The sequence below is a fragment of the Schistocerca serialis genome, chromosome 7 (genome assembly GCF_023864345.2).
Source record: "Schistocerca serialis cubense isolate TAMUIC-IGC-003099 chromosome 7, iqSchSeri2.2, whole genome shotgun sequence".
NCBI classification, from domain to species: domain Eukaryota; kingdom Metazoa; phylum Arthropoda; class Insecta; order Orthoptera; family Acrididae; genus Schistocerca; species Schistocerca serialis.
Window position 1 is genome coordinate 589,324,312 of NC_064644.1, and position 20,857 is coordinate 589,345,168.

Consider the following 20,857-nt stretch of genomic DNA (forward strand, 5'->3'; position numbering starts at 1 on the left):
GACAGAGCACTGAAAGACCTGAGTCGAAACAAGGCCCCCGGAGTAGACATTCCATTGGAACTACTGACGGCCTTGGGAGAGCCAATCCTGACAAAACTCTACCATCTGGTGAGCAATATGTGTGAGACAGGAGAAATACCCCCAGACTTCAAGAAGAATATAATAATTCCAATCCCAAAGAAAGTAGGTGTTGACAGATGTGAAAATTACCGAACAATCAGTTTAATAAGCCACAGCTGCAAAATACTAACACAAATTCTTTACAGACGAATGGAAAAACTAGTAGAAGCCGATCTCGGGGAAGATCAGTTTGGATTCCGTAGAAATACTGGAACACGTGAGGCAATACTGACCTTACGACCTATCTTACAATAAAGATTAAGGAAAGGCATTTGTAGACTTAGAGAAAGCTTTTGACAATGTTGACTGGAATACTCTCTTTCAAATTCTAAAGGTGGCAGGGGTAAAATACAGGGAGTGAAAGGCTATTTACAATTTGTACAGAAACCAGATGGCAGTTATAAGAGTCGAGGGACATGAAAGGGAAGCAGTTGTGTTGGGAAGGGAGTAAGACAGGGTTGTAGCCTCTCCCCGATGTTATTCAATCTGTATATTGAGCAAGCAGTAAAGGAAACAAAAGAAAAATTCGGAGTAGGTATTAAAATCCATGGAGAAGAAACAAAAACTTTGAGGTTCGCCGATGACATTGTAATTCTGTCAGAGACAGCAAAGGACTTGGAAGAGCAGTTGAATGGAGTGGATAGCGTCTTGAAAGGAGGATATAAGATGAACATCAACCAAAGCAAAACGAGGATAATGGAATGCAGTCGAATTATGTCGGGTTGATGCTGAGGGAATTAGATTAGGAAATGAGACACTTAAAGTAGTAAAGGAGTTTTGCTATTTGGGGAGCAAAATAACTGATGATGGTCAAAGCAGAGAGGATATAAAATGTAGACTGGCAATGGTAAGGAAAGCGTTTCTGAAGAAGAGAAATTTGTTAACATCGAGTATAGATTTAAGTGTCAGGAAGTCATTTCTGAAAGTATTTGTACGGAGTGTAGCTATGTATGGAAGTGAAACATGGACGATGACTAGTTTGGACAAGAAGAGAATAGAAGCTTTCGAAATGTGGTGCTACAGAAGAATGCTGAAGATTAGATGGTTAGATCACATAACTAATGAAGAAGTACTGAATAGGATTGGGGAGAAGAGGAGTTTGTGGCACAACTTGACCAGAAAAGGGGTTCAGTTAGTAGGACATGTTCTGAGGCATCAAGGGATCACCAATTTAGTATTGGAGGGCAGCGTGGAGGGTAAAAATCGTAGAGGGAGACCAAGAGATGAATACAATAAGCAGATTCAGAAGGATGTAGGTTGTAGTAAGTACTGGGAGATGAAAAACTTGCACAGTATAGAGCAGCATGGAGAGTGTGATGTCACCGCCAGACACCACACTTGCTAGGTGGTAGCCTTTAAATCGGCATGTAGAGCTGCATCAAACCAGTCTCAGGACTGAAGACCACAACAAAAATAGGTCTGGTGTTCTGTCGGACATGTCTGACACACATGTCTATACAAATGTGCTCTATAGGTCTGCTACTTTCAGCTAACGAAGCGATATCAAACTGCAAAAGGACATTGCTACAAACTCCAAACAGTAGTTTTACGTGTCAGAGTGTCCGCAAAAAAAAAAAAAACAAAAAAAAAAAAAAAGGGAGGGGTGGACGGGGGGGATTTCAACTCATCCAAGTCCTTATCGATGAAAAGCGAGATGTAGGAAAATATTATCCCATATAACAGTTTCACGCATAAACAGTAAAAGAAATTGTCGGCAACGGTTTTTTTACGAAACAATTCGACGAATAATGAAAAAATATAAATAAATAAATGTGGGCGAGATTCTACCCAGCGATCCACCGATTTCCGAGGTTTTTTTCTATTTTTTATTCGTCCTCCAAAGAACATATTTAAAACAATCAATTAAAACTAAAACGAAAGAAGTCATTCGACAAAAACAGAAGCGTTAAATCAGAAAAAACGTATATAAAGAAGTATGACTTTAATTTTAACGTGCCCACACCTTTTTTCCTCCGTCACTTCTACATGGTGTAACATTTAAATCCACTCAAGAGTGTCCACAAAAAAAGGGGGGATTTAAACTCATCCAACACCTAATCGATGAAAAACGAGATATAGCATACTAGAAAAAAGCTCTCGATAACGTTGCATCCTGAGCCACGTCCAATGGGCTGTGGCCATATATTGGGAAAAGGCAAACGAGATATAGCATATTAGAAAAAAGCTCTCGATAACGTTGCATCCTGAGCCACGTCCAATGGCTGTGGCCATATATTGGGAAAAGGCACTCGGATCTGCGTCATATCCACTCACCATCAAGTAGTGGACATAATGTCCAAAAAGCCACATGATGGTATTGTTCTTCGATCGGGGAAAGAAGGTTGAAGCGCGACGCACGAGAATCTCCCCCGAGATAGCCGCCTCCGACGTCCTGAGAAGAAAAGCCAGTTGTCGGCGAAGCCATCTCCAGTGGCCATGACCGCAGGAGATCAACCGATGATATAATGTATCAGTTTCATGGTAGCGATTGCAGCGATCCCTTACACTGAGGCCAATACGAAAAAGCCGCACGTTGGTAGGTACAATATCGTGAACAACTTGGTACCACGAGGACGCCACTTCCGTCGGGAAAATCGGGAGGCTAACGTTAGACCAAACAATCTTCCAGTTATTTTCTGGCGACAGGGCTACCTCATAGGGAATACTATGAGGAATTTGCCAGCTGCATAACAGAATTTTTAGGGAGAGATTAGCTTGGGAAATGATATTTACTCCTAAATAACTGACTTCAAAAAATTCCTTAACGTGCCTTAGTTTATAACTAATCCTACCAATATCTACTGGAGGTGATAAACTCGCCAGTCGAATACAGTCATGAAGGCGAGCTGTAAGTGACTGTGGGGCGCGTAGAGTGTTAAAACGGTGCGACGGATGAATAAGGCAGAAGCCTTACCTCGAATGTCAGGGAGGCCCAAACATCCCAGCAGACGGGGGCGCGCCATGGCCCCATAGCGCACGCGAAATACAGAGTTGCGCCAGATAAACCTGTCAGTTAAACTTTGCAACTTGCGGTACATCATCGCATGAAGTGGAAAGATTTGTGCGATAAAATAAGCCTTACTTAACACATACGTTTCCATGGCCCGGAACTTATGAAGAATTGAGAGAGAGCGACGCTCGTGTTCAATGCTTGCTCCCTGAATCTTATCTGTGACAGACTTCCAGTTTATCGTAGCCATCTGTAGAGGACAACTGTCAATTATAACACCTAACGATCGATATCGAGTGACCTTCAAAGTCCATGGAATTTCAACAAAGTCAAATTCTCGTAAACTGAGTAAGAGACATTTCTGGTCATCAACCGGCGCTCCCGTAAGAGAACAAAAAGCATCCAAAACTTCAAAAATGGTTCAAATGGCTCTGAGCACTATGCGACGTAACTTCTGAGGTCATCAGTCACCTAGAACTTAGAACTAATTAAACCTAACTAACCTAAGGACATCACACACATCCATGCCCGAGGTAGGATTAGAACCTGCGACCGTAGCGGTCGCTCGGCTCCAGACTGTAGCGCCTAGAACCGCACGGCCATTCCGGCCGGCTCCAAAACTTTCTTCAGCAGTGGTATATCATCATGGGTACGGAGAAGAACCATAACGTCATCAGCGTACGGTAAACCTTTCTCCCAACAGCAACCATCCACCCAAACGAGCAGTTATAGGTTTCAATAAGGGTTACAGAAACAGAACGTAGAGCGACATAGATAATGGACTCAGTTGACGGTCACCCTGACACACCGCGATGTGGGAAGTAAGACGGACATTTACGTCAATGGACGCCCAAATACCAGTAATTAAAGAGCTAAACAGCCGTCGTGCAGCATCGTTAAAACCAACAGTCATCAATACATAATAAATCCATGATTAATGCTGTCGAACGCTTTGTGAAAATCAATGAAAAGCAAAGCGCTTGGCACGGGAATGGTGGAAGCAATCGCAATGAGATCTCGACATTCAGCAACGGGAGTCAGGAGAGTCCGACCCGGAAGACAACTTTGATGATTCGCGATGATGGTGGCCAACAGCACCGATAGTCTGCTATTTACCGTACGCGCCAATATTTTATAATCATAGTTGAAGAATGTTATCGGGCGTAACTGATCCACACGCAAACGTCCCTGCTTTTTGGGAATCAGGACAATTTTAGCAACCCCTAAAGCTGGGCGGGATAAGGCCTCCTTGGAATAGTTCATTCACCATAGAAGTTATCGTATCTCCTATCAGGAGCCAAAATCAAATATAAAATTCTTTGGGAAGACCATCGAAGCCAGGCGATTTGTGGGAGGGAGAACGAGCCACAATATCAAGCATATCATCGCGATGAAATACAAACTCTTCCTGGAGAGCTGGCGTAACAAAACTATCAAGGATGGAGGTAAAATCAACAGACGGTGGACCGTCTGAATCCATTTCAGTATAAAGTTCGGAAAAGTAATGGTAAAGTTCACGCATGATATCAGATTGGGAGGACCAAGCACGTCCATCTAGAGAACGAATTGTAGTGAGACACGTCCTTTGAGATCGCTTGTGAAGCCGGAGAAGATGATAGAGAGAGGGCAAGTGGTCCTGTACGATTTAACGAGGCTGGAAACGCAATAGGACACCATCCATTTGCCTGTTGTAGAAGTTTTGCCTTCAACACGACTCTCATGGGGGCATCGCGAGCATTATCATAAAGATCACGAGGGACAGAATAATAAATTTATCTAGTTCGTCTTATATCAGCTGCTTTTTCAGCGCTAAAGTGCTTGAATGTATTTCGAATCCGATGTTTAGAAAAGGTAACCCACCATTCTAGAATTGAGGGTTAACGCGTCTGGGACTGGGTTGTCCGCCGCCATACGTCTGCGATGACGCCTTCCAGAGACGGGTCCGTGAGATGTAGAGTGTTTAGCTTCCATAAAGGGCGCGAGAGACGGACCCGCTGCGGGACGTGGTTAAAAGTCACTGAAACAGCACAGTGCTCAGTGAAATTGGCAGGAATTACATCAATCGATAGAAGCTGCCTACAGACGGGGGCAGATAAATAAAAGCGGTCCAATCGGCTACTTGAAGTGGCTGTAAGAAACGTAAACCGCACCAATATAGGGTATCTGCAAACCCAAGCATCTCAGAGATGCAAAGACGTCACCATATCAAAGTTTACGACAATATGCATAATTGGGAGTCTGATCTACACCACGTAAGACGCTGTTAAAATCGCCCATCAACAAAACCTTCCGCGGGTTCTGTCGGAGTAAATAAACAACTTCTTCCTCCTAAAACCGCGCGCGGTCGGATGAACGACCGGATCCAGATGGAGCGTAAAGAAAAATTAAGGTGAGGTCATAAAAACTACAAGGCCATCATCTAACGTTTCGAAGTCCGTCAGCGGGATTTCATCTCGATAAAGCAAAGCCATACCGGTGGAAGTTTCAGGAGCGACACTGTAAAACATAGAGTATCCAGGAAGACAAAACACATCAAATGATACCTCTTGTAAGCACACGATATCAGCTTGGGAATCGTAAATAAACTCGCGTAGTGCAGCAAGCCGTAATTGGGAACATATCCTATTGACATTGAGGCTGAGAAATGTATATGCCTGCATCCGTTAGCACATGTAAGGGCAATGAAACAACAGTAAGGAAAATGCATGCATCACGCCCTTCTCTCCTCAACGTCCGGATGCGGTGGAAATAAGGTATTATTCTAATTGTCTCCACCGGAAGCCGAGGAATTCTCTTTTTATGACGCGCCGCTGCAAGTGCAGGTTGAAAACGCTGTTTCACACCACTCCGTGAAGACATACACTCTTGATGTGGAAGGGTTGGGGGCACGTCAAGCTCCGATTTGACAGAGGAGCCATCGGCACTGCACTCATCTGTAATCGGGGAGCACAACTCAGAGCGACTTACAGCAACATCAGGTACAGAAGAGAAAGGTAATGCAGTGCCGGTGTCGGATTGCGTCACCTGATCATCAGGATGAGAACCCGTAGAATCCCGGTGCCCCACCGTCTCAGCGTGGAGGAGGGGTGGTATTTCACTGGAACACTGCAAAGACTGGCCAGCAGACAACGTCTCTGCGGGAACATCTGAACATACGGGACCGAGCGAGATGGCGCAGTGGCTAGCACACTGGACTCGCATACGGGAGGACGACGGTTCAATCCCGCGTCCGGCCATCCTGATTTAGGTTTTCCGTGATTTCCCTAAATCACTCCAGGCAAATGCCGGGATGGTTCCTTTGAAAGGTCACGGCCGACTTCCTTCCCTGTCCTTCCCTAATCCGATGAGACCGATGACCTCGCAGTCTGGTCTCCTCCCCCAAAAATAACAACAACAACATCTGAACTCACGGGAACCGTCGCGTATAGAGGTGAAGTGGGGAATGCAGATACAACGAACATTTCAACATCAACAGAAGCAGCTACATCATCTCTGGTAATACTGCAATCACAATTAACGTCAGTAGACAACTCATTACTGCCAGAAGGTGCACCCTCTCTCAACGCCGTATCAAAAGAAGGAGACCGCAGAGGGGCGCTCTCGAAATCTGTATCGTCCTCAGTCCGCCGGCGTTATACTTGCGCTGCAGCAGCCGTCGTCCCCTCACGGACAGAGGCCGCACGGTGGAAATTCTTGAGGAGTAGGGGTCAATGTTGCCCCAACATCGCTTAAAGCTGGAGACTGAATGTCTGTAGACTGCTAAGACATTATGTCTGCTAACGTTAAAGGAAGACGTCAAAACAGTAGTACGGCGCGGACAATCGGATCTGAAATGACCACCTTCGTTACAAAGGAAACAGGTTCCTTCTTGCCCTGCATATGTAACATGAATCCGGTAACCACAAACAGTTAAGTAAGCACTCCGTCTTCAGGCCACGAGTGGCCTACCGGGACCATCCGACCCGTGTCATCCTCGGTGGAGGATGCGGATAGGAGGGGCGTGGGGTCAGCACACCGCTCTCCCGGTCGTAAGATGGTATTCTTGACCGAAGCCGCTACTATTCGGTCGAGTAGCTCCTCAATTGGCATCACGAGGCTGAGTGCACCCCAGAAAATGGCAACTGCGCATGGCGCCCTGGATGGTCACCCAGCCAAGTGCCGACCACGCCCGACAGCGCTTAACGTCAGTGATCTCACGGGAAACGGAGAATCCACTGCAGCAACGTTGCGTACAAACAGTTCAGTGGGAAGGAATATTCTTTTTAACGCACATGTCCACAGTCCGGATACCATTATACTACTGGAAGCGATGTTGTGCTGACCAGCGTTCCCATCGGATATGTCGTATTACTCCAAACGAAAGCAACGCTGTTTTAAGAAATGAATCGTCCACCTTAGGAGGAAGGTTATAAACTCTAACCGGAGTATACTCGAGTGCCGCATTTTCAAGGAGGACTTGACTAACGGAACCATCTCGATGTGTAAACAACACTTTAGAACCAACCCGAGAGAGAAGCCGTCCTACATGAACGGGATCACAAAACTTCACAAAGAACGCATACAAATCAGAATCAAAGTAAGCAGTATCTACCTGATCAAGTGTAATACGGATAACATCAACCAACCAATCGTGAATTTCTAAAGAGCCGGGCTGAACACGACGCGTACTCTTGTCAAAACTGAAACGAACAGTAGGCCGACGAGGAACAGACTTAGGAGACTCGACAGACACCACGGCGCGGGCAGAAAACACCGCCGCCAGGAGAGAAGCGACAACAAACTCCGCTACGCAACTACGATGTGACTCCGGCCGGTACACCATCAAGACTGAGTAGCTTCGACAAAAGCGGCGCTGCGGCACAGGCGGAAGTTAACCACGCTCGATGCGCAAGGCGACACTGAGGGTTTGAACGCGGGGTCTTTCAAATGACGACCTCACGCTCTACATACTTACCTATGCGAGATTTTCATCTCTTTCACTCACAGTTATGCTTTTCCTCTGCTCCGTAATTCTGGTGTTACTTTTAATAACCGTTTACGCATGTTGCACCGGACGACAGCAGACAGCACGATCTAAAGTGGTGCTTTGGTTGATACTCCATCGACATACAACGTTTGGAACCGATCTGAGTTCTGCCATTCGGAGGTTTGTGTGTAAGCCCCTTAAAAGAGCATCTTTGCCACTGTGGAGTGCTGTACATTGTGTAGATTTAAAATCAGGTGGTCATGTGAATCTCATCCTATGATGTATGTCTACATCTACATCTACATTTATACTCCGCAAGCCAACGAACGGTGTGTGGCGGAGGGCGCTTTACGTGCCACTATCATTACCTCCCTCTGCTGTTCCAGTCGCGTACGGTTCGCGGGAAGAACAACTGCCGGAAAGCCTCCGTGCGCGCTCAAATCTCTCTAATTTTATATTCGGATCTCCTCGGTAGGTACAAGTAGGGGGAAGTAATATATTCGATACCTCACCCAGAAACGCACCCTCTCGAAACCTGGACAGCAAGCTACACCGCGATGCAGAGCGCCTCTGTCGCAGAGTCTGCTACTTGAGTTTGCTAAACATCTCCGTAACGCTATAACGCTTACCAAATAACCCTGTGACGAAACGCGCCGCTCTTCTTTGGACATTCTCTATCACCTCTGTCAACCCGACCTGGTACGGATCCCACACTGATGAGCATTACTCAAGTATAGGTCGAATGAGTGTTTTGTAAGCTACCCGCTTTGTTGATGGACTACATTTTCTAAGGACTCTCCCAATGAATCTCAACCTGGCAACCGCCTTACCAACAATTAATTTTATATGATTCCACTTCCAATTGTTCCGTACGCATACTCCTAGATATTTTACAGAAGTAACTGCTACCAGTGTTTGTTCCACTATCATATAATCATACAATAAAGGATCCTTCTATCTATGTATTCGCAATACATTACATTTGTCTATGTTAAGGGTTAGTTGCCTCTCCCTTTACCAAGTGCCTATCCGCTGCAGATCTTCCTGCATTTCGCTGCAATTTTCTAATGCTGCAAGTAGATAGTATATGGGGCTTCTGGAACACATTGAGGACGTATACGTACCGTCCTTAGCACCGTACCGCTCCGTGACGTCACTACTGCTCGCTGCTTGCTCTGGCAGCTCTCCAGTGCAGATGTTACGCACGTGCGCACACACACACACACACACAAATTCATCATGTACTATGCATTTTTTTTTCCTTTTTACAAATTTATCCAGCTGTTGTGTGCATTGCTGAATCCAAGCCACTTTACCAAAGCTTTTCTTCCTTTCTTCCGTTTTATTTTCTCCACAATATATGATGATGGATATTTAGTTTTTTGTAACTCTTCAACATAGAAAGCTCCAGCTATGGGCTGTGATTTGTAATCTTCAAGGAGATACGTTCTCGGATTGGTTTCTTGCACCTTACGTATTTTGAAAATTTCCGTGGACCAGTTGGCGGTGTACCCTTTGTCAAAGATTGTTTTCTGTTTACTAATTCTGACGTAATCACCAACTTTGAGTTTTGACCGGCGTGGATCAATCATTTTAATTTTGTTATACACAGTAGATAGAAGACTATTATCCTTTACATCCACTGGTCGCATTTTAATCGTTCTGTGTGTCATGTGATTATACTGATGGACCAGATCTTGTACAGTGTTCATCCATTTGTAGGAGCCTTGAGCAGTAAATTTTCGGAACATAAGACTCTTGAGAGTTCTGTTAAAGCGTTCAACTACGGAAGCTTTCATATTTGAAAAAGTGGAGTAGTGATTAATTCTGAGTTTCTGCATTAACTTTTTAAAACTAGTATTGTAGAATTCTTTTCCCTGATCAGTTTGTAAATTTACTGGGGCCCGCTTACTTTTTATATATTTTTTTTAAGTGCGTTTGCAACTGCAATTCCAGTTTTAGTCTTCAGAGCAGCGACCCATGCATATTTTGAATAAACGTCAATTACTGTTATCAAATACTTATACCCAGAATTCCATTTAGAATATGCAATCATATCGACTAAGTCTGCTTGATGGAGATCATCAAGTCCTTTCGTGATAACTGACCGCCTGGGGTATGTTCGGCGAGCAGGACGATGAAGCTCATCAGCAATGGCAGCTTGCATCTTCTTTTTTTGTTTTTTCTTCTTCTAACTTGCTACTTACTGAAGGCAATATGCTTTTCGAAATAACACAGTTGTGATAGAAATGTTTGCTTATATGGAGCTGGAGGAAGGGGCGGAGACACGAGGAGGAGAAAGAGGAGCAAGGGAGAAAAAGAAAGATAACACGTATTTTAGGAAGACGTTTTATTTTCAAAATACCATCGCATAATTAATCGTACATTAGTCTTTGCTAAACATGGATCATTTTCCTCATCAGCAATATTGAAAGATTTTTTCAGCAATTTCAATGATGGACAGTCCGGAGATTGCATGTTAACTACTCTGCCATGATCTGTGCCCAATAAAGTCGTCGTCCAATCAGCTTTTTCCATTACCATAATGTAGTCACAAGATTTGCACAACTCCCACAGCGTATTTCTCGCAGTAAGTAGTGACACTCCATCCATTCCCCACTGCTGATGAAGGTGATTACGTGTCACCCACGAGTTTACCTCTGAGTTTTCTCTGATAAGATGCTGAATGCTAAAACTTGTGCGATAGTGACAAACTGCTCTGCAATAACTTGATTGCCGTCCACGAGGATAGCAGCAGCTTGTTTAGGCACAAAATTATTTGCATCGTCTTTGAATCCTTGCAGGTCTACGAAAGCTATCTTCATTCTGTCATGATGTGAGAAGGAAAAAAGAAAAAAAAAGTTGATGAAGGTATCGTCTAATTTCGTTTAATGTTGCTAGTATCATTGTGTAAATCCCAATCCATCACCGACTTCTCTTACCTGACAAACAGATAATGTCTCTCTCTCTCTCTCTATAGACGATAATGGCGATGATAAGAGGAGCAGCCACCTCGGTGAAACGTGGACTGATAGCAGCTCTCTAAAAGCATCTTATTTCATCTGCTATTTTTCAAAGCAAAAAAAAAAAATATATATATATATATATATGGATGTAGAGGATGCTGTATGTCAATAATAGCAATGTTAGCAAACAGCAGGAGATTCGCAGCTGTTCCAGGAGGGGGGCTTTAAACCCCAGCTGTGTAAAAGGAAGACAAGAAGACGAAGTCCGCTGGCAAAAAAAAAAAAATAAATAAATAAATAAATAAATAAATAAATTTCATTGCGGAAGGGCATAGTGAACATCTGCGCATGTGATCGTGGCTGGCGGGACGTACCGTTTTTTCTTGTTCTCAACCATCTGGCATAAGCAGTTACATCATCATCGCCCTTGCTTTCGGGCTGGCGGTCATTGTCCTTGTGCAACAGCTGATGTTATGTGAACGCATAGGCAATTCTAGCTGCTTTGTATCCTGTAAGCAAGAATGCGCACCGTGTGTCTGCCTATTTTGCACATGCAAACAAATTAAACTTTTCTAAGATACCGTTTCCTACAGAGCTAAAGCATGTCCATATATTCGAAAAGCAGAATGAAAGTGTGTCTGTCAATGTGTACGGTATACAGTACTCGGATTATGAGTGGATGGTTGTTGAAGAAGAGGGAGACGCGGATGAGGAGAGAGAGGGGGCAAGGAGGACGAGGAAAAGGTCGAAAGATATCCGAGTTATACCACTGCATATTACAAAGTACCAAAGAGAAAAACATGTAAATTTATTAATGTTGAAGCTAGAAAATACAAATATAAATCATTTTTATTATATAAAAAGTTTGTCGAAGCTAGCACATTATAGCATTACTGCTCATCATAAGTCTGTCGTGATATGCCCCCGTTGCCTGTCTTATTTTCATGCAAAACAGAAGTTAGAAGCACACTTGCGTGACGGTGCGCAGTTTAAGCTAGTCAACACTATCATGCCAAATGAGCACAATAAATATATAAAATTTTCCAATTTCAGAAATAAGCTAAAGCTGCCTTTTATAATATATGCGGACACTGAGTGCATGCTGCAACCAGTCGCTGGCTGCAGTAGAAGTAGTAACTCTGATCAAATACATTTACATACACCATTTAGTATTGCATATTACATACATTGTACTTATAATGATGACTATTCGGAATTTCAGTTGTATCGCGGTCGTGATTGCATGCAGTGGTTCACGAAACAGCTGTATGCAATTGCTGAGTATGTGAATGGTTTCTTATTACAAAATAAAGAGATGATATTAAGCCCAGAGGAAGAATCAGCCTTTCACTCTGCACAGATCTGTCATATTTGTAAGGAAGCCTTTGAGGCAGGCGATGTGAAGCATCGTGACCATTGCCATTTTACAGGTGAGTACCGCGGTGCAGCGCATGCTAGCTGCAATGTAAACTACAGACCTCTGTTTACAGTGCCTGTCGTATTCTACAATCTGTCCAATTATGATAGTCATTTCGTAATTACAAATATTTGCGAGCAACTAGTGAATGCGACCGGGGGGAGGAGGAAAACTAAATTAAATCCAGGCCGCGTTTCTATATTACCATCGAATATGGAGAAATACAAATCTTTCACGAAGAGCATTCAAGTAACACGTAAAGACCGGCACTGCTACATAAATTTCCGATTTATAGATTCATTTAATTTTTTATCATGCTCGCTAGAAAAGTGTGCATCTTACCTAAAGCCAGAGGAATGCAGGATAATGAGGAAATACTATCCCGATGATCGTGAATTTTATTTAGTCAATCAGAAGGGTACATTTCCATATGAGTATGTGAGTGATGAGAGTGTTTTATCAGAAGAACACTTACCTCCGATTCAGGAATTTAAAAGTTTGCTGACTGGTGGAAGAACTGTCTCAGAGTGTGATTATCAAAGGGCGTGTAATGCATGGCATTTGTTCAAGTGCAAGACACTGGGGGAATACTCAGATCTTTATTTAAAAATTGATGTGTTATTGTTAAGCGATGTTTTTGAAAATTTTCGAAATCTCTGCATTAAAACCTATGAGTTAGATTCCGCGCATTATGTTGCTTCACCTGGATTGGCTTGGGATGCATTATTGAAAACCACCAAAGCAGAATTAGAACTCATCACAGACATTGAGCAACTTCAATTCGTCGAACGAGGTATTAGAGGCGGCATTGTTCACTGCTCATGTAGACATGCTGTGGCAAACAACAGGTTCATGTCTAATTATGATGAAAATAATGATGAATCCTACATTATTTACCTTGATGTTAATAGTCTTTACAGTTGGGCAATGATGCAGTACCTCCCAGTTTCACATTTTTCTTGGCTCAACCCTGATATTGTTAAAACTTTTGACGTAAACAACATACCGGATGACTCTAATATAGGCTACATTCTGGAAGTAGACCTTGAATATCCTGAAAACATCCATGATATGCATTCTGATCTACCACTATGTCCTGAGAAAATGATACCACCATCTAGCTGTGTGGTAGGCAAGGCTAGTGCTCCCAAAAAATTAATTTCTACTTTGTATGATAAGAAAAATTATGTAATTCATTATAGAAATCTCAAACAGTGTTTGCAACATAATTTGAAATTGAGAAAGATTCACGGAGTACTGTCATTCAGACAACTTCCATGGATGAAACCATACATCGACATTAACGCACAGAAACGTATGGCAGCAAATAACGATTTTGAAAAGAATTTTTTTAAGCTAATGAATAACAGCGTCTTTGGTAAGACAATGCAAAATGTACGAAAGATGAGGGACATAAAACTAGTAACTTCATGGGATGGTAAATATGGAGCATCTGCAATGATTGCAAAACCAAATTTCAAAAGGAGCGTTATATTTCAGGAAAATTTAGTTGGTATTGAATTAGACAAACTCAATGTAGTGTTTGACAACCCTATATATGTAGGTATGGCGATTTTAGACATTTCAAAGACGCGTCTTGTTGACTTTCATTATGGGTATATACTGAACAAGTTCCCTGTAAAAGATGTAAAACTGTGTTACACTGATACCGATAGTTCAATTTACCATATTAAAACTCAAAATATTTATGAGGATATCAAAAGTGATGTGCAAAAATGGTTTGATACTTCAGGTTTTCCCGTTAATAACAGATATAACATTCCACTTGTGAATAAAAAGGAGGTTGGACTATTGAAAGATGAATTAAACGGTGAACTTATTACTGAGTTCATAGGCCTGAGAGCTAAAATGTATGCACTAGAGACCGAATCACTACGTGTAATGCAGAGAGCGAAAGGTATAAAACAGTCTTCGATTAAAGCATTGAGCATCGATGATTATCGAGAATGTATGTTGAATTTAGATGCTAAAACTTCTGTACAGTATATTATTCAATCAAAGTGTCATGTGGTATCCACTGTTAAACAACAAAAGCTTGGTTTGTCTGCATATGATGATAAACGTTTTATACTGCCAGATAAGGTAAATACTTTAGCGTGGGGTCATTACCAACTGAAAAACAAAGAAAACTTGACAACGTCTGACTAATTTTATTGTGTGTATGTGTGTGAAGTTGCGTACATGTGAGTTTGCAAAAAACATAATTTGATATTGAGGAAAGATTCACAGAGTACTGTCATTCAGACAACTTCCATGTGAATTTGTAACTGATTTGTATAATATATCTGTAACTAATTGTGAACATGTGAGTTTGTAACTGATTTGTATACAGAAAATAACAAAACATTATACATTCATTGTAACTTTTTTCTTTATTTACTGAGTGAAATTAAAAAAAAAGCACATACAATAATTGTTATTTTATTTCATCTGAAATTTCCTTTCTGCACTCTTTACAATTCTTTTTAATAGGAGGTGGTCCATCAATTTGACAACGTGCATTCACATTATAATGCTTGTAACAATGTTGGTACTTAGAAATGAGAGCGTCATTTTGAAACACTTGTGGTAAACTGTGAAATATGTGAGAAAGATCACATAAAGAGGGTAACAACTGTTTAGGAAATAAGTAATAATCAATTGCATTTAGTTTTTGACACTGTTGCACAGTAAGTTTCCTATGAATTCGAGAGAGCAGTTTACAAACATTTTTCGATTTAATCCACTCGAACAAGAAGTAAGCATCATCATCATCATCAGCAGCAGCAGCAGCAGCTGCTGCACCTTTCTCTTTCTTATTAGCACAGTCCAATCCATAATCTTCCAATCGTAGCATTTCAACATCTTTATGAATAATAATAATTTGTTCTAGAATATTTAGGACGAGTGGACACAGCAGATTTTTTGAATACACTAATGTTTTGCAGTCAGTGTTCTCTTTTAGCAACGAATCGAGTGAACAATTCAGTGCACTGAAAGAGGCCTCCATGTTATGAACTTGCAGTACACATTCACAACCATCACTTAAATTAGTCACTAACACTATCACTGGATGATTCTCGGACTTAGCGGTAATTATTATAACTTTGTTCATATTTCCTTCTCAAGCTACTGGTGTGAGGGGGAGCAAACAGGACGACAATGATGAAATGCTTGCACATTTTTTTTCCTCTTTTATATATCTCTGAGTATGCCTTATGTGACCTGATTGGCTGGATGGGGAACAATTCCTCCTTACACGACATCTAAAAAAAAAAGCGACTACGGTCAACAGCTGCTTGCATCCATGTAACTTTGCGAGCCTCTCTGGTATATGATAAAATTCCGCCCCCCTAGTCATCCAATACGTGAATTGATGTACAGGGGGCTCATCAGGAAAGTGAACCGTTTTTTTTTTCTTTCCAGCTTCCATGTCTTTTCCCTTCTATATCCGAGTACGCTTTGTGACTTGATTGGTTGATGGAGTCATTTCAATCACTGAATCATGAATGACCAGGCAGTAAGCTATTGTATTTTTAGCAAATGCTTCTTTTGTTTCTATTTCAATCTTCATGTCAACGACCGAAGATTTCAGTGTTTCGTCTTGATGAGAACGATCGATGAAAAATATAGGACAGTTCTGAAATTCAGTACGGTTCACGAGCGGGTTCCCTCTTCTTACACTGCTATCTCCATAATACAGCGATTGAAAATTGGCATACATTTCAAACGCCTGTGCAGTATTCTTCGTGTCAAAATCAACAGCAAAATTCTCCTCTGGGAATTTAGAAGAATTTAAATACTTCTTCAAGTTTGATATGTTTATTTTGTCGAATACACTAGAGTCAGCAGTAATCAAATTTCTGTTTGACTGAAAAGCCAATATTACATACCTTGCTGTTTCAAGAGCTGTATTAAATTTAATTTGCCATGTCCATGAGTTAATTTCCGGCGCAATGCTTTCAACCAAATCCCAGTGACGAAAAGGTAAAGTCAAACTGATATCATTTTTTAAGATATTCCACAGTGATATTTGTTGCTTTTCAGACACCTGAACATGCGGCATTTCCCAGTGAACTTTTTCCAACACAATTTTTGATTTAGTATCTGCTTTATCTGAGACAATACAGTTAATATCTTGCCTGCTACGAATCAGTACCAGTTCATGGCGAGCATTTAAAATAATCTTTTTGTAATCCTCTGCAAAGCCTAAGATCATTTTAAGCGGAATGCAAAAATTAAAACGACCATCATCATCGTCGACTAACTCTTTCAATTCGCTTCTTGCCCCCCATCCGGCATTTTGTAATGCATTTGCGTCACCTGGTGTAAAAGAAGCATATCCTTTCATTAATGTTGCAATTCCTGGATTACGTACAAGATCGATAATTTGGTTATTGAGACGGTACTGAATATCCGAAAACAGATGAAGTGCACAGTTTTTTGTTAACTCAATATCAGTAGCTTTTCCCTTTCCCTCTGCATTGACAAGTCGTCCTTCTATATACAGCAGACTCTCGGAAGGAAGCAGGTAAGTGTTTTCATTTTGTATAACAATTGATATGGAATCGTTCTGAGCAAAAGCCGGTTGACCGAAAGGTTTATACTTATGATACTGAAGGCGAGTAACCGAGTCGTCGACAAGAATTTTTTCTCTTACATTCAACATTTTTTTTTTGTTTTTTCCTTAGCTTCCTCCTCTTCCTCCTCCTCCTCCTCCTCCTGTTTGATCACTGAAAGTCGGACGACTCGAATGAGAGTTTGCAGATCAAGGTATCAGTATTTATAGCACTCTGTATCCCAGTGACGAAAGAATTTCTCTGTTGTGTGGAGTTAAAATATTTTTGACTTTTCTCTTCTTTGCTTTTCTTTTCTTCTTCTCCTTGTTATTATTGCTCACATTGTCAAGGTATGTTGTGTCCTTGCTTATGCAGGCATTCTGTTTGTATACGATACCCATTTCTTTTTTTTTTTTACCGTATTTTCCTCAAATGTAATCGCACAGTTATCTCTTCCCCGTGAAAATCAACAAGATTTCCGTCTTGATCTCTAATTGACACACTTAATTCTGAAACGTATCTTGCAACTACTGGCATATAAATGGGTGAATTCGGTGTTTCCACAATCTTATATCCTGGTGGTACAGCAGGCCAGAACTGATGCAATGTATGTGTAGGTTCCCCATTGTGAAATGAACCTCCTGAGATGTTACAGTCAACACACAAGACATTAACACTTTGAATGTTAACTGAATATTCGGCAGTCTTCAAGACTTTTTTATCCACTACAGTTTTTGCAAACCCTAAAACTGAACCTATGTTGTCTGGGAGATTAAAATCTATAGTAATATTACTCCTAATCTGACATCGATTCAGTGTTTTATTGAAGGTAATATTTAATTGCAAGTCATGCTTTTTCTTATTTATCGAGTTATCACTGCTAACCTTCAAGTTGTACGCTTCAATTTCTTTCAATAATGCTGAAAAAATGTCGTGCAGTTCATATGTTCCATGTTTCAGACTAACTTTATCCAAAATTTCTACATCATTCAAATAGTTGTAGAAGTAGAGATTATTATTTAACGATGTAATATTGTGAATGGAATTATATGTAAAAAGGTTTAGCAGAGCAATTTCGTAAACATGTGAGGATAAATTCAATGCAGGATTGAAGAGAGCAGTTAGAAGTGATTCTTTACCCGTCAGACTTAACGTTATGCCGTGTTCAATGTCCATTGTTAGACTACAACTATACCCTGCAAGACTGTCTGTTTTATGTTGAATTCAGAAACCTTAAACATAAATGGCCACATCTCTGGCTGTTAAGTGACTGAAATGTATTGTAGTTATATTTTATCGTACAGTTTTTCAGATACCTTACTATTTCTGGAGGAGGTGGTAAATTTCCAAAGCTGTCGAAATAGTAGACAATTTTGCCTTCCTTTCTGTAAGCTACCCAGTGTGAACCTGGTTTCTCTTCAGTATTCAGATTAATAATTGCACACTCACAAGTGTTAGGTCTTGAAGGTAAAGTATCTCTCATAAAGACACCTCGAAAGTGTGCTATCTGCAGCTTTTTAGCATAGTGTTCTAAGTCAATGTTGGTAAGTACTCTTGTAGGGAGTCTGTTTATGGAGAACTTTTTTTTTATTATTCCTTGTTCCATTTATACCGGCCAGATACAGAACGAATCCATTTTTCCTGTATGGACCCAAGTACAGGCCTTTTCCATCACGCAAAGCAATTGCTTCAAGTACACGATGATGCCTCTGCATTTCACCTAACTCCTTTCGAGCACTTTTCGCATCATTAACAGCCTTAGCAATTCCAGCAGCACCTCCGGCTATTCCTCCAAGTGCTGATAAAGCAGCAAATATTGGAATTAGAGGTATTATTCCACCTGTTTTGGGCACAGGTATTACACGTTCTCTGTCTAATAATTTCCCCACAGCTTTCGTCGGAGCAACCTGTGATGCGATTTTACGAGCCACTTACACAACTGTCATCAGGTTAGCACCAGGCTTCAAGTACTTAAGTCCACTTCCAACTTTTTTAATTACTTTGCTCAGTATATTACCACCTTTCTTTCGTCCAGAACTTTTCTTCTTCTTCTTCTTCTTATTCAAACCCATACCCATTTTAACTTTAGCTTTCATTGCTCCAGTCACTGCCAGCGCAGCTAACTTTTCCTTCAAATTAGCGTCTTTTGCTTTTACTCTACTCCACGCTTTTCTAGCCAGAGTTCTGTCTGCTTGATGTCTGTCAGGCAAACTGTCTGGATGAGTTGCATAAGCTATGTCATGTTCTTTACACGCCTCATCTAGTGGATTGATACCGACATCACCTCTTTTGAGTCTTTCCTCTAACTTTGTGCCAGGACCACAGTAGGAGTAGCCAGGTATGTGAAGTTCAACAGGTAGTTTATTAATCATGCGGTTAAGTAGGGAACCACCACGTTTTTTTGTCCCTCTCTTATTCTTCCCCTTTCTCAACTTATTTTGCTTGTTGTTGTTGTTGTCGCGATGCTTCTTCATAGCTTGAGTGTTAACTAACGACTGGTCTTTTTGACACCCAGAATGCCCTATTATAACAGTATTTGTAAGATAGGAATTGTTTTATCCAAAAAGAAAAAAAAAAAAGAAAATGGTGGCGCTTGTTACAAATCTGTCAGATTGGCCGAGTGGTTAAGGCGCTAGATTTAATATCGTGTGGGGAGTGTGGGTTCGAGTCCCACATCTGACAATTTTTTTTTTCATAATCATGATCATTGCCCGAGTGCTAACTTTGCCACCTAGAGTGCTCTATTATAATAGTAATTGTAAGATACGTAGAGTCCTTAGTGTACTTAAAGATGCAATTCAGGAAACATGCACTTCGACTTCCTATTAGACCTATTGCTGAACACAGAAATGAACTGCAAAGGCAAGATCGTAGGCATGGTGATCTATTTCCTGATACGATTAGGTGTATTATTGCAGGTCCTTCCAATTGTGGACAAACAAATGTGATTGTTAATCTTCTAATCCATGAAAATGGTCTCAAATTTAAGAATGTCTACATATTTTCCAAATCGCTGCAACAATACAAATATAAATATTTGGAACAAATTTTTAAAAACCTGCATGAGATTGGCTACTTTACATTTTCCAGTAAAGAAGATGTAATACCACCAGATCAAGCCCGACCACTTTCAGTTTTTATTTTCGACGACATTGCCTGCGGTAAACAAGATCACATGAAAGCTTACTTTTCGATGGGTCGGCATTACGGTGTAGACAGTTTCTATTTGTGTCAGACATATAGCAAAATTCCTAAACAGTTAATCAGAGACAATGCTAACGTTATTGTTCTCTTTAAACAAGATGAGCGTAATTTGAAACATGTCTTCAGTGATCATGTTAATCCTGACATGACATTCAATGAATTTCTCGAAATGTGTAAACGAGCATGGAATGGGAACGCCTACGATTTTCTTGTTATTAGCAAAGATGATGAATTAAATAATGGTCGTTATCGGATAAACTTTGATAATTATATCTGTATTTAAAGCAACAGCTTGACCAATACAGATTATTACCATCATGGCTTCTGCACAGGCAACATCTTCGAATAATAGCAGTAGCAATACTCTATTGCTCGTACTAGATCCTCAATACAATAACGATGTTGCTAATAAAAAATATGTGGATTCGAAATTCCAGTCATACTCGAACATTATTACAAATCTTATCGATAAAGTAAATCAGCTATTTGAGAAACAAGTGAGTATCACCTCTTCTTCTTCTTCTTCTTCTTCTTCTTCTTCTGCCGGAGACTCGACACCGAGAAAAAGAGGAAATGATGCAACAAACTCTAATACTAATGCTGCCTCCTCGAGCTCTTTAATAACGAAATTTTTGCCGCAGATAACAGCTTTCTTTTCCTCCATATACACTACAA

General features: G+C 41.0%; 1 non-coding gene across 1 annotated transcript; it reads left to right on the forward strand.

Moving 5' to 3' along the window:
- The first annotated feature begins 19,584 nt into the window (after nt 1-19,584).
- On the forward strand, nt 19,585-19,660 carry Trnal-uaa (transfer RNA leucine (anticodon UAA)). Its single transcript has one exon. It is a non-coding gene; the product is annotated as a tRNA-Leu (tRNA).
- The last annotated feature ends 1,197 nt before the right edge of the window (nt 19,661-20,857 follow it).